Consider the following 13,391-nt stretch of genomic DNA (forward strand, 5'->3'; position numbering starts at 1 on the left):
GGATCGTGATGAGCTATCAACTTTGGGAGAAGCGGTGAGTGATTCAAAGCTAGTGAAGGTAGCTCTAAAGGGTTGAGCTACGCATTGGACCACCTTTGTGGAGTGGGGTCCTTACTAGACAACACCTTGATTAGAGTCGGTTGTGGGAAAGAGGAAAGCCAACCAAAACCAGAGTGAAGGAGGATCTTCAAAAGACAAAAAGGAGAAGAGCATGAGCAAATTCAAGTGCTTTGCATGTCACAAGTTCAATCATTATGTCAAACAATGTCGAAACAAGATGGTCAAAGGGAAGACATCTACGACAACCACAGCACAGATGGATGAGTTGGCCGAGAAGTTCGAGAAGAACTTTGACTCGGTGTCATGCCTTTCTAGCACCATTACGAGAGGGGTATGATTTGTGGACAGTGGAGCATCTCATCACAAGATGGGATCTTACGATATCATGACCAGTATGGCCAAGGATCCTATAGATCTACATGTGGAGCTTGATGACAACACTAGGTATGCATTAGAGGGCATTGGTACCATACAATTTGAGATAGACTCAAGGAGTATCTTGCAGGTGACGAAGGTGATGTTTGTACCAAGGTTGGAGAAGAACCTCCTTTTAGTTTCAGCCATGGAGGACAGAGGACTAAAGGTCAGCTTCAGGAGAGATGAAGTTGTTGTTAGGCTGAAAGGTGTTGATCCTAGCATGAGGTGAGTCATAGGGAGCAGGGAGAACAACCTATACCCCTGTTGAGAGGTTAGCAAGTGTAGGCCCTTGTACATGACAAGGACAACCAAAGTCAGCTTCGGCACAAGAGAATGGAACACCTGCACTATAAGGCTATTCCTGTGTTATGAAGGATGGCTACAGGTTTTACAAAGATCAAAGTGCAGCAAGAGGGAGAGTGCAAAGGGTGTGTGCTTGGCAAGCTTTCCAAGGCAATTTTGTAATGTCCCTTGTTTAGAACAGAAAACAAGCTAACTAATTTAATTATTTAATATCATCTCTAAGGTGATAAAGGTGATTATTATGTGACTCAAAAAATAATTAAAGAATAAACCTTATAAAAAAGTCACTTTACTAAAAGAAGGAAAATGAACAATGGTTTTCAAAAGACCCATGGTACTGACCCAATGTAAACGACAACCATCACAATAAAAGAAAGGCAAGGGATCGTTTGAGGACATGAAGATTTGGATTATTGTGTGTTGGATTTAGGAGCTCTAGTAGCCTACCATGTGAAGGGAAAACCCTTGTGCAGTTCTCGGTTTCGATGTTGGGAGACGCACCTTAGCTGGTGGCAATTAGTTTTGGTGGTGAAAGAATCCACACTAACTAGTCTAGAGGAAGAACCACTTCAGGCTCTTTAGTGGAACTTAGCGAGATTTTGAAGTAAATGTTAGAAGGATGAAATAGTGTACATTACGAATGAGGGAATTTAGCTAGAGAAGGATTTTGAAGATCGGGTTTCTCCAGCTTATCTACTGGCAAGTTCCTTTTAGATGAATTTGATGTAAATTCCTTTTCAGTAATAATAAATAAATAGTTGAGGCTTTTGCAATGAAAATTGTCTATAAGCTTTGTATTGGTTTCAATCTTGTCAAATTCTCGGCAAGAATTATTATGCACATTTTCTGAAGAAATTTCATAGAATAATTTACGGGAAATAAGATAAATTTAGAAGGGAATATTACAAGTGTTTCCTCACATTGAGACCAGGTCCAAGGGAGTGTTGGACTTGGTGCATTTAGATATATGTGGTTTGATGTTACTGTAATCAATCACGGGGTCTAACTACTTTGTGACATTCATAAACGATTGTTCCAGGAAGACTTGGATTTACTTCTTGAAGACCAAGGGTGAGATCTTTAGCCAGTTTCAAGAGTTCAAAGCTCTTGTTGAGAAACAGACTAGGAAGAAGATTAAGGTACTAAAATTTGATAATGGGGGTGGTATTACCCCAAATGAGTTTTAGGATTTCTACAAGGAGGTAGGGATCAAGAAGGGACTCACGATACCTTACAACCCTTGACAGAATGGGGTTGCAGAAAGGAAGAGTTAGACCATAATGGAAGCAACGAAAGCAATGATCTATGATTACAACTTTCTTATGTTTTTGTGGACAAATTCCTGCAATATAGTTGTTTACTCGCAAAACAGGAGTCCTCACAGGGTATTGGAAGACAAGACCCCTGACGAGATGTTTACAGGAGAGAGACCAAAGGTGAGTCATCTATGCATCTTCGATAGTCTAGTTTATGTCCACATTCCTATAGAGAAGAGGACTAAGCTGGAGCCCTCATCAGAGAAGGGCATTTTTGTGGGTAATAATGAGGTCTAAAAGGCCTACAAGGTCTACATTCTAGGACAGAGTAGAGTCATTGTCAGTCAGGATGTCGGATTCAAGGAGGTTAGGACCAAGCGCACAACCTTTACAGACTCCTTCATGCTCCATTTGCAATTCTAGAACACATGAAACCATTTGATTTACAGTTGGCAAGCCTCTATAGTGAAGGTGAGCATATCTTTTGTGCCATAGTTCATATGGATTGATATCGTTATGCACTAATGCTTGAGTTGGTTGTTTCAAGAGTCTATATAACCTTCCTTAACAAACTCTAGTTATTCTAGTAGAGTCTATATTTGAGCCCTTGTTCCATACAACGACTTTTGCATCAACAAATGCTACTCTATATCCTTTATCTTCCAAACATGAAATGGAAACCAAATTGTTTTTCAAACCTGGTACATATAGTATGTTGCTAAGATGAACGTTTTCACCTTATTCCAGTTGAATGGATGTTGCCCCGACGCCTTTGAATACATAATTGTTGTTATCTCCAAGCTCTACCTTTTGAGATAATCTCTTTTCCATTAGACTTGTGAGATTGTCACAATCTCCTGTCATGTGTCTTGAAGCACCACTATCTACCAACCACAAGTCATCGCTATCTACAATAGAACCTATAAGAGCATAAAAATAGAAGAAATCTGTCACCTGGATTTTCATTCTTGGGTTTCTTTGGAAGTTCATCAATGTTTGTTGTGGTAGCATGTTGCTTTCCCTTTCTCTTTCTATCATTCGATCTTTCAGGACAATGGCTTCTATAATGACCAAATTTGTGACAATGATAGCATTGAACCTGCAACATATTATTCTTCCCTTCAGGAGTAGGTCTTCAAGTCTTTTATCTTCATTTCTTCATTTCTTCTTTGGAAGCCAAACTTTTTTCTTCCTCCAACGTTCTTTGAACGTGTTGCAAATGTGAAAATTTCTAAATAGAAATCCAACTACAATGATTAATATTATTTCTTCTACTTATTAACTTAGAAATAAGTTATTCGCAGTGCTTCTACAACAAATATCAAAATAAATTCTACCGCAGCCTTCACAATTAAAATACTGTAGAAAGTGAATGCAAAAAAAAATACTAACACATGTATAATCATGATGACATGGTTATTTTTGGTAAATTGTCCTTGGAAAAACCCAATGTGGGAAAACTGGTGCAGCAGATGAGGGTTTCTTTATTAATCTTCAGCAAAATCTCATGTACAAGATAGAACCAACAGAATAGAAGAGGATTCTCTGTGAGAAACTTTACAGATACTTCTCAGTGAGTTTATGATCCAGGAGAGGACCTGTTGCCCCCTCTGCGTCCCACTGTGTCAGCTTCTGCGTGGGGACTGCGCAGTCCCAGTGTCACTACCTCTACATTTTCCCTCCTTTGCGTCACAGCCTCTATGATATCCTTCCTCTGCTCCGCATCTTCTACTCCTACATTCTCGACTGATGTTGATACCCTCTCTCTCCTTCTAACCTGCAACTCTCCCTCTAATTCGATTCTCTTGTCGAACTTCGACTAGTGAGAAAATCGATCTTATTCGGGTAACTGAGTATCTGCCTCTGGTGTGTTTTCCAAATCCCATCGATGTCCTTATAATCTTCCAGTTGACAACCAATGACCCAGATTAAATTCTAATCAATGGCTCAGATCATTTGGACTCGGTCTTCATCTTCTTCTAGAAGTTACACCCACAGTTTAGATTAATACCCATTAATTATTTTAATTTCCTAAGTTTAGACTTAGGGACCCATTAAAAATCATTAATTATTTTAATAAAACTGTCTCCGGGTGGAATTTCCCAAAACGATTTCTAGGTATCGTGGAATACATGCGTCTAAGCCTTCCTACAAAATTTGAGACTTAGAGCACATACGATGCTACCAGAAATCAACACTCCCTCTTAGCAAGGAATGTGCTCTAGCAATGCAACCTGTTGAAGCATCACACTGTTCTATAACATCTCCCTCTGCACTGTTGATGTTTGACATCATTGCCACCAACTACTGTGCAAATGTTGCATCTGTGTTGTTGTTGACCCTGCCACTACCAACATTGCATCTGTATTGCAACTCCCTCTTATTCCCTATTACTATAACTGAGAAATCACATGTTTCCGCTACTGAAACGGATTCTCTACCATACCCATCTGCTCCCTGAACTAAATGAGCTTTGCTCTTCCTAGAGCCTTTGTGAGTATGTTTGCTACCTGATCTCCTGAGGGAACATACAGCAGTTATACTGCCCCACGCTGAACACAGTCTCTGATAAAGTGACATCTGATATCAATGTGTTTCGACCGATCATGAAATACTGGATTCTCAGAGAGTTTGATACAACTCTGATTATCGCAGTAAACCTTGGTCGCTTCCATCCTTTTTCTAAACAAACTCACGAGCAGTTTTCTAAGCCATATAGCTTCGCACGTAGCTATGTTGGCTACCATATATTCAGCTTCTGCTAAGTTCAGAGCTACCGACTTTTGCTTCCTCTTGCACTAAGAGATCATTCATGATCCAACACTGAAGCACTACATAGAGGTACTTTTCCATCAACTAAATTACCTGCCCAATCTGCATCTGTGAATCCATTCAATCTGACGTCATCTCCTCGAGAGTATTTCAACCCATATCCAATTGTTCCACGCACATACCTACGAATGTGCCTAGTTGTTGCCCAATGCACCCTTTTCGGTTCCACCATGAACTACCTAAGGGTGTTGACAACAAAGCAAATGTTTGGCCTAGTGTTGACCAGATACATGAGAAACCCAATGAGCTGTCTATACAAGATGGGGTCCACTTCCTTGTCTCTTGATGCATCTATTTTCTTCCAATTGGTGATCATGGGTGTAGCCATGGGTCGACAATCCTGCATTTTGAATCTCTTCAGGATCTCTGTAGCATATCTTCCTTGCCCGAGGAAGATCTCCCCATTCTTCTGCCAAACTTCCAATCCTAGAAAATAATGCATCAACCCCATATCCTTCATGTCGAATTCTGCTTCAAGATTCTTCTTGCAGTCCTGTATGAGCCTAGATGACCCTGTTAGAAACAAGTCATCCACATATAATACTAGAATAAGTGGCTCATTCTCTACCATTAAATAGTAGAGATTGGGATCAGCCTCACTCTTGACGAATCCTAATTGTTGCAAGTAACTATCAATCTGACCATACCATGCTTTGGGTGCCTGCTTGAGCCCATACAGGGCTTTCTTTAATCTACATACATGAGTTCTCTTTTCATGAGTTTCAAAGCCTTCAGGCTGTTCTATATACACCTCTTCTTCTATCACCCCGTTCAAGAATGTTGTCTTGACATCCATCTAGTGAATCTCCCATCCCATTTGAGTTGCTAGAGATATAACAGATCTGATAGAGGTATATCGGGCTACTAGGGCGAAGGTCTCTTCATAATCTATTCTTTCTTTCTGTGAGTACCCTTTTGCCACGAACCTAGCCTTGTACTTCTCTATATTGCCATCTGCAGCATACTTGATCTTGTAGATCAACCTTGATCCTACAACTAATCTATCCTTTGGTCTAGGTACTACTTCCCAGACATCATTCATCATGATAGAACTATACTCTTCTACCATGGCATCCACCCAAACTTGGTGTTGAACGGCTTCTTGGAAACTAGAGGGTTCTTCAACCTGTGCTACCAAAGTCTGGTACCTGTCAGGCTACCTACGCTGCCTCTTCTCGGTTCTAGGAGCTCCAAAAAATTCCTCTACGTCCCTCAGCGTTTGTTGTACTTCCCTGTTGGTTCTACCACTGGTGGTGGGAGGCTCAATCAACTCCCTCTCTTGATCTTGTTGTTCCATCTACTGAGAACTATCTGGATTTCCTTCTTTTGAGGAAATATTGGTACTGGTCACTGTGCTCGATCCAGGTGTCTGTCCTCTTGCCTGTCCTTCTTGTTGCCCCTTCTACTGCTGGACTAATGGAACATTTAGTGACTAACCTTCTGTTGGCATCTCTCGAGATTTCCTGAAATCTCTATCCTCCATGAACTCTGCATCTCATCTTACTACAATCTTCCTACTGCTATGAATGTAGATTATGTATGCCTTTGAGGTCTCACTATATCCTACGAGGTACCCTTTTCTGCAATCTAATCCAGTTTACAACGCTTCTCATCTGGAATGTGACAATATGCCATGCTTCCAATATCCTGAGATGACTTACTTCCGACTTTTTCCCTGTGAAGACACCTTCAAGCGTTCTCTTCCCCAACACTCTATGAGGAGTTCTATTCTGGATATACACCGTTCTGTTGCAAGCCTCTGCCCATAAGAATCTAAGAAAGTCTTGATCATACAACATAGCTTTTGTTGCTCCAACAATAGTCTTATTTTTCTGCTTTGCTACTCCATTATACTCTAGATTATGTGGAGTTGTCCATTCTCTTTTGATGCCCTCCTTTGCATAGAAATATGTGAAGTCTTTGTCTGTATATCCTCCACCATTATCTTAACCAATGTTTTTAAAACCGGAACCGGTGACCGGACCGGTCCACCTAATGAACCGGTTTACCGACCGGAACCGGTCTAACCGGCACTGGTTTGGTCTAAACGAACTGGTTTTAAAAAAATACATTAAATAATTAATTTTTAATTAAACAAAACTATTTTTAAGATGTAAAACCATGATTCCAAGCCAATAGAGACAAAATATGCAAAGTTTGCTCATTTATATACCATGTAAAGGTGAATACATCAAAATGGCACCGAGTGCAATACATATCATCAACAAAATAGCAAAATACATAACAAATGAGGCTCTAAATGGCCTATAAAGTCCAAAAACATTGCTGCAAGCTATGAGGCCATTGGCCTACTACAAGTCTACAGTATACACATGATCAATCATCAAGTTCATTACCACTACTAGTAGTAGACACAAGATCATCATCAGGAGCTACATAGACATCATCTGGTTCAGAGTCTGAGGATGCCTCAGCCTGATCTGCAACCTCAGTATCAATGCCACCAATGACAATAGAAGTGGACCTAATGGAAGCACGATTTTGTCGACCTGCATGACTAGTGCCTTCCATTGGTTCCTTGCCTTTCCTTGATGCCGCTATTGATCCTGGTTCTGATGCCACCACATAATCTGCTTCATCCCCCGCCAAAGCCATGTCGATATCAAAATCAGCCTCAAACACAGGTTCTTCAGTCTCCTCCACCCATTCTGATGTTGGATCAATATCGTCCAACACAATGGGATCTAGATCAGGAGTTTTTCTTATCATTTGGAGCTCTAATTGCATTTATTGTTTACCCCCAAACCATGAAATCCTGAAAACCATTAAGTCTGCTGAATTTTGAGTGAAATCCAAAATTCTAGTTTCTCCATATGAAATCCAATGAGGTCGAAACCACTCTCAAACATCCTGAGTCATTTCATGGTAATGTTAAAAATTTAAGTAAAAGGATGAAAATGAAAATTAAAGGAAATGTCACTTTTACTTTAAGAATTTAACATTACCATTAATTGCCAACATTGTTAGGGTTGAAACACCCTTAGTCCCCCCCCAAAACCCCTCAAACACAGTCAAAAACATGTTTTTTTAACTTTATGGTGGTTGTGCCTAAAACCGGCCGGTTTAGGACAAAACCGGCCGGTTTGTAACAAACCGGCCGGTTTTGTCCTAAACCGGCCGGTTTTCACCGGTTAGGGCCAAAAATCGGGCAAATGAAGGGTCTGACCGGGTTTTTAGGCCGGTTCGGACCGGCCAGCTAGCTAACCGGCCGGTTTGACCGGTTACCGGTTTTTCTGAGCGGTTTTTAAAACTATGATCTTAACGCAATACCTTTATCTTTTTCCCTGTCATGTTTTCAACGAGAGCCTTAAACTCTCTGAATCGATCAAAGACCTCATCCTTGGTCTTTAAGAAATAGATCCAAGTTTTTCTAGAGTGAACATCAATAAAGGTGACAAAGGACTGGAACTCAATAAATCATCATGCTCAATACTAAGGACTAAAACTCCTATAACATTCTCTTTGAGCATCCTCAGTGCTCCATGCTGTAAGTGTCCCCTTCGCCTGTGCCATAATTCATTTAGTTCCTTTTCACCATTATGATTGTTTCCTATCAATGCTATTGGAGACTCGAGCTGCAACCTATATAGTCTATTACTTCGAGCTCCAATTTGTCTCTTCTTCTTCTAGCTTGGATGTTTGACGTATACTTTCTTTCCAATGAAGTATACATCGTATCCCTTGTCCTATAACTGGGACACTAAAATCAAATTCATTCCTAACCCAGGCACATGCAAAACATTGGTGGCTCGGATGTTGGTTCCTGCTTCCGTCTGAAATGTTATGGTGCCTCTCCCTACTGGAGTACACTTCGTTCTATTTCCCATAGTAATTTGGAAGTCCATTTGTTCTTCTTTATAGCTCAAGAAATAATCTCGTACTCCAGTCATATGGGTTGAAGCCCCGCTATCAATGTACCAATAATCTATTAACGCTGAACTTGCTAAGCATGCGAATTCTTCTTCTAATCTAAAAGATAATTCAAAGACATCTTGAGTTTCCATCTTTGTGCTATTTTTCTAACGATTTCTGACGCTATCCTGCCCCAGCAACTACTGCAGGAAAAACTTTGTCTTCTCCTAAAGACTGCTCTGCACTGAAGCTTTTGCGTTGCTCCCTCTGTCATTACCAAACCTCAATCCAGAAATCTTCCTCTCTGTCGAATCTCTTAGAGAGATTTTCTCATGAAAATTTTGCCCTCCCAGACTGGGCTACGCAATTCTTTTGGGGATTTGATTTTCTGCCCATGCAATAATTTCGAACTCCCTCCTTCTCTTCAACGTTGGCTCTTTCGATCTGCACTCCTACTTAACCTTGCTCTGATACCATGTGAAAATTTCTAAATAGAAATCTAACTACATTGATTAATATTATTTCTTCTACTTATTAACTTAGAAATAAGTTATTCACAGTGTTTCTATAGCAAATATCGAAATAAATTCTAATGCAGCCTTCACAATTAAAATTTTGCGGAAAGTGAATGCAAAGAAAAATACTAGCACATGTATAATCACGATGACATAGTTATTTTTGGACAATTGTCCCCAAAAAAACCCAATGTGGGAAAACTGGTGCAACAGATGAGGGTTTCTTTATTAATCTTCAGCGAAAATCTCATGTACAAGATACAATCAGTGAAATAGAAGAGGATTCTCTGTGAGAAACTTTACAGATACTTCTCAGCAAGTTTCTGATCCAGGAAAGGACCTGTTGCCCCCTCTACGCCCCACTACGTCAGCTTCTACATGGGGACTGCACAGTCCCAGCGTCACACTGCCTCTGCGTTGTCCCTCCTCTGCATCACAGCCTGTGTGATGTCCTTCCTCTGATCTGCGTCTTCTGCTCTTGCACTCCCAACTAATGCTGATACCCACTCTCTCGTTCTCACCTACAACTCGCCCTCTGTTTCGATTTTCTCTTGTCGAACTTCGACCAGTGAGACAATCGATCTTACGCGGGTAACTGAGTATCTGTCTTTGGTGTGTTTTCCAAATGCCCATCGATGTCCTTATAATCTTCCAGTTGAGAACCAACGACCCAGATTAGATTCTAATCAATGGCTCAGATCATTTGGACTCGATCTTCGTCTTCTTCTAGAAGTTACACCCACAATTTAGATTAATACCCATTAATTATTTTAATTTCCTAAGTTTAGACTTAGGGACCCATTAAAAATAATTAATTATTTTAATAAAACTGTCTCCGGGTGGAATTTCCAAAAACGATTTCTGGGTATTGTGGAATACGTGTCAACCTCCTTGCAAAATTTGAGACTTAGAGCACATCTGATGCTACCAGAAATCAACAGCAAATGCTTGAGAGTCAGCCCCTTTAGATCTTTGAATCCTTCCCTTTGATATAAGTCTAGATTCTTCTTGAGTACATGACATCCATAGTTCTTCAAAACTTGGAATCTCCTTCCTACAATAGATACTAGATGCAAACAAATCTCACGAGTCAGGCAAACCATTAAGTGTTATAGTCACAAGTTCTTTATCAGAAATAACTTCATCAATTGCTTGAATTTGATCTCTTGGTTGAGAGATCCTCATGAAATATGACGCCACAGTATCATTTCTTGACATTTTAACATCACGAAACTCATTCTTCAAACTCATTGATTGACCAATATTGTTGATGGTGTATAATCCAACCTGGGCATCATACATCTTTGAGGTGTCAAGACTTGCGACATATGGAATCAAATGATCTTTGATAGAATCTACAATAATACTTTTGCTTGAGCTATCATCTTCTTATATTTTTCTTTCCAGACATCATTTGAAGGTTTAATAACCTTTCCCTTCACAATATCCATGACATCATTCTTTGCAAGAATGAGGTCAATCCTTGTCTTCCAAGCCCTGAAATTTGAAGCTCCTTCCAATTTGTTTTCTGACTTCATTAACAAACAATCAAATTGTAGATGTGGGTCTCTTTAACACTGACCTTCAAAGCCCTTTCCTTTACCAAGGCTACTCGAAGAGTGATCTCATTGTCCTTTCCTTCACCAAATCTCTGATATCATGTTGATTTTTCAAGTGTAATAGATACAAGCACTAATTTCTAAAAACTGAGAATTAATTCTAATGACGTAAATAGTCTTTTCGCACTTTCAGTTTATCATTAAATAATTACACTTCAGGAATTCAACCATAAATGCACAAGGCCAGTAGAGATCACAATGCACAAAGACAACACAAGATTTACCCTGAGAAAACCCACTTGGTGGAAAAACCCAACAACCTCTTCCTTACAGAATTTCTTTAGTTTAACAAGAGATACACCTAATTCTACTAGCCAATATGATGGTCAAACAGAGCAACAATACAATGGTCAAACCTGATCAAACTGCCCTCTTGTCAAGCCCAACAAACTCAGCCATGTCTAATCTGCCTAGGTCGAAATTCGACCTCCCAGAAACTGCCCACAAACTTGGCCCTTCTACCCAAAATTCCGGCCCTGTTTCCCAAAAGTTCGACCTACTCCCCAAAATATGCCAAGAAAATTGCATGTGTGAAGTCAAAGAGAGGTAGAGAATATACTTTAGATGTCTTCATCCTTCTTCTTAGTCCTCATTCTTCTTCTCCTTTGCTTGGATGCCCAAAAGATTCTTTGTTGTGTGAGTGATCAAATTGCGTCTTGTGGAGGAGGTTGAATGCCTTATATATAGTGTTTTGCCTGGCTTGAATGGGTGTCTCTTCATTGGGGCTGACTTGACTTGATGGAGGACCAACTTGAAAAGTTTGAAGCCAAAAATTCAAAAATTTATCTTTTGAAACCCTCATGAAGAACATGTCTTATATTAATCATTTCAAGGGCTAACAACAAAATGGTATAAAGAACATGTCTTATATTTTTCATTATGTATTTCAAGGGATAAACTATTAATTATGAAGACCGACCATAGCTACAGAATTCAACATGGAATACCTCCCAATGCTACAAAAATCAAGAGAGTGAGCTAGCCTCCTCTTGTTGGATCTCCTTGAATTGTTGATCTGTGAAATCAAGGGAGTACTCATTGAAGCGATGCGTCCTCCCGTTGGATCTCCTAGCAACCTTCTCTACCCCATTCGAAAGATAAAGGTAAAAGAGGAAACACAAATTAGATTAGTTTTATTTTCTTGCAATCACACGAGTCACATACCCGCACTTCCATTGTGCACTCAAATTAACTAATAATTCCATGTGAAATCAATTTACTAAAATTTACCAAGAGCACTCTACAAAACATTTCTACAGCATACAACATTGGGTTACAATTTCATTTCTCGAATTATTTTCAAGCAGATATACTTTCAAAACAACAAGCATTTACTTTTGGCACTGGTCTATTTCATTATTTAATTTATGTCATTTGATTATCTGCTTGTCTATCATTCATATTGTATGATTGTGGTTGTGGTTAAAGTACTCTTGTGTAATCTAATTAACTCATAGAATTGTCTTCTCTTGTTTACTACAGCTTAATCAGCCTTGGTTGTTTTAGGGACTACCCCCTTTAGGTTCACTAGGAGTTAGCCTAGATGGAGGAGTTGAGATTGAGTGATAGCAACTCGATTCAAGACTTGCCCCCAAGGCCACACTTAGTGGACTAAAAATTTCTTCCACGTAACCCAAAGGTGTGGATTATGCGACAACAAGTCCTAATAGGGCCTCCATGATGCCCACATACCACCCCACAAAATAAGAATGCCCATCAAGGCAATGAGTTATCGCCCACTAAAGGGATGTTAGCAGTGAAATAAAACCAAACACCATGAAAATGAAGCTAAAAAGACCAGCTATGATTGTCAACCATTGGGCATCTAGCAAACACTTTCACAACAAAGATCCACATGGCCTAACAAGGCTATCACTTGCACACATATGGGCTTACAAATCGCGTGGTCAAAAGTTCTGGAGCAGCCCTGTTGGAAGAGGGGTAACAGGGCCAATAGACAATAACAGTTCAAACGCAATACCTGCAGAAACATCACGCTTTTGGATACTTTATTGCTATGCTACCCAGTGACTGTTACAAAATTACTTTTCCCTTTCAACACATTTGTCCATAATTTGTCCACTATTTTTTCTTGCACTGCAAGGAGGGGTGCTTGAAGTTCCAATTTAAAACAGGAAATATTTTTGTATTCGGCACCAAGCAAACATGGATTTTCATCAGTTTTACCTAAATTGAGTGTATGACATATCTCAGAATTTTTTGAAGAACTAAGGTTATTGTTCTCATTCAATACTACTATTTCCGAGACTTCGCATTCCTTTCAATCTTTGATAACGAGCAGTAATATTACCGCATTTTGTTTGTCTATTATCCAGGCTAGGTCATTAGATATGAAGCACTATTTTTTTTTAAATTGTAAGGTCTTCAAAGCTAAATGATGGGCAGTCTCTGCCGAGGTGAGTTAAAAATGGTAGTAAGCAGATTATCCTTGGACCCCACAATCCACACATCCAAGGAATTTTTGTTTATCTTCCATATGGCTAATCATCTGTTAT

General features: G+C 39.7%; 1 protein-coding gene across 1 annotated transcript in view; it reads right to left on the reverse strand.

Annotated features, from left to right (window-relative positions):
* LOC149137993 (uncharacterized) overlaps positions 1-13,391 on the reverse strand; it is a 337,976-nt gene that overhangs the window by 192,378 nt on the left and 132,207 nt on the right. The gene's annotated exons all lie outside the window — the stretch shown is intronic.

The sequence above is a fragment of the Pinus tabuliformis genome, chromosome X, assembly GCF_031772625.1.
Source record: "Pinus tabuliformis cultivar Carrire ecotype Pingquan chromosome X, CPIR1, whole genome shotgun sequence".
NCBI classification, from domain to species: domain Eukaryota; kingdom Viridiplantae; phylum Streptophyta; class Pinopsida; order Pinales; family Pinaceae; genus Pinus; species Pinus tabuliformis.